Genomic DNA, 2500 nt, shown 5'->3' on the forward strand with positions numbered 1-2500 from the left:
TCTCTGTAACTGGATCTAGCGCAAACAATGCCTAATTTATACTCCATCGCACAACGGTGTCGCTCTGTGACAAGAACTGATCTTCAGGCTATAACATTCACTTGTAGATCTGTTCTTTTTGGCAAGCAAAGCCATCGTATAATGGAGTATAACACGTAAAATGAAGAGAGCGATCTGCATATCTCCAAGCATCTCTAATAGATGCTTTAGGACAGTGCAACCAGTGGGTTGTCTCACAAAAGTGAGTTGCCGGATATTCTAACACAGGGTCATGGACTAACTAGAAGATCTTAGATAACGGAAGCTTGTGTTATATGCATGATCTGGTGTCATTACTTCATGAAGAAGGAAGAATTTAGGTTCTGGAGCAAATCAGTGGAGAACCACTGTCTAAGGACACTACGGGTCTTATAGCTTTAAATAGATTCAAATGTCATTCTTACTTCAAAAATGAACATCATATGAGACAGCTACCTTATCATGATCATTGTCATCATCATCATCTCATCATAATCGTCATCAAGTCAGCCAGTTGTAATTTGCAATCCTAGTGTGTTAACAGAGGATCCACCATTTTAGATGATTGCTTAAACTAAAACTGAAAGATCTGTGAGAACCCTCTATTGGTATTGTGTTTCGTTCTCCACAGTTCGAAGACCCTCTACTATACTCTATATATACTGTGTAGCAGTTACAAACACCTGTTCCATTTGAAGTTGAACCGGTGGGATGAAAGTCTAAGCTTATCACCAGATTTTCTTTTGTATTACTACTAGTATAGATGATGTTTTTGCATATTATTGTATATTATTGTTTGTCTTTAAATGTCTTGATTGACTACACAGGACCACAATGGAAATAAGCCCTTAGGGCTTTTTGTGTAAGTGTTATCATTTTAGTACCACTGTACCTTTTTTGAAAACTGTTAATAAAGTATTAAATATATATAAGTAAGATTTGTGTCATTTCCAGGGAAAGAGAGCTCCAGTATTTCCCAATCAGAGACAGAGTACGTAACTGCAGTGTTGCATTTCAGCTATTGTGAATATTTCAAGAGCACCTCTCCGTTTGGAGAATGAAATGTAATATGGTGGCCTTTGCAAGCATAAGACTTCTCAATGGGAGAAGAGAGGCCGGCTAAATGACACACTGAAAAGAGAAAGACTACAAAATAGGAAAAAAAGCAAAAAAAACACCCTCAAACGTTTATAGTGTTCAAAGGATATTGATAGAAAGTGGCATCCACAGCAAGACTGCTTTAAGCCAAATGTGACACTTTTCTACAGAATACAACCTCAGCTATGTAAAGTATAGAGAATAAAGTAAGGTGAGAGTCAACAAAACAACAATTAGCTATGATAATCAAAGTATCATATGTATCTTTATAGGAAGGTTAGGTTCTGCCCATGGCTTGCTGTTGTACATGTGTGTTGTTGTTGTGCATGGGGTGTATCACATTTCCCTAGAGATCGTCCCAAGGAATCTATCAAGGTGTCACATGTACAGTACACCTAGGGAACTCTCCTCTCGGCTCATGACATAATGAGCCAATTATCTCAGTTTACCAGTCTTCAGTGAGAGGGTGAGTGAAACAATGGACATGTGAGGTGAATATGGGGCATCAACAACGACTGAGTGTATGCAAACCTTCTTGTTAGCCTAAAGAAATGGTTGAAGGTTGAGCGTTTATTTGTATTTATTTTCGCAACGTTATATTGCCCTAATTAATTTAACAGCCATGTGTATTTATTTAATACGAATGGAATTGTTAATAAGGTCAGGTACTCAGGCAGTCTTCTAAAGATTCTAGCTCCAAGTTGATATTTTGCAGTTGAATGCTGCCCCCAGGTGGACACAAGAAGTCCATTACATCAAACAGCTGCATTATTGCTAACAGGGCATGGCCAATTTTCACAATTATCATGGCTATAAATGTCCTGATTTCATAGCATCACATTATCCATTAAACTTATTTGTATTTTTTTTTAATCTATCAGAGTAATTACCATAATAATTATTTTCATGATATTTTTACATTTTTTAATTTTAAGTCAAACAAAATATGAACAACCAGCTGGTGTGAGAAAGAGGACAAGGCTCTTCCTCAGAATGAAGTCTCTACTGTGCTCAAATAAATCCTTCAAATGGGCGGCAGTTGGTGTGTGGACATTTTGTTGTAATTTCTGGTTGAGCACTTTTTGTTTTTAGCTATTAGGATTTGCATGTCTATTTTGTTGATTCTTGTCGGTTGTTTCCATTGTGGGTAGGATATCACACTATCCGCCTTTTTTCATAAAAGGCCGGATTAGTGTGAACATACACAGCAAATAAAATACCAATAATATTGTTGTTTACATATTATGTTAAACAAGGCTTGCAGTAGTTGAACATGTGAATTGTCTGGCACACAGCTCATTCTTTGCTTCATTTGCTGTAGATTACAACAAATGAAGCAGTGAATGACCTGTGTGTCAATTTAAAATATTTCCTCTCATTTAAA

Source organism: Gymnoscopelus braueri (assembly GCF_963280865.1).
Source record: "Gymnoscopelus braueri genome assembly, chromosome: 2".
Classification (NCBI taxonomy): domain Eukaryota; kingdom Metazoa; phylum Chordata; class Actinopteri; order Myctophiformes; family Myctophidae; genus Gymnoscopelus; species Gymnoscopelus braueri.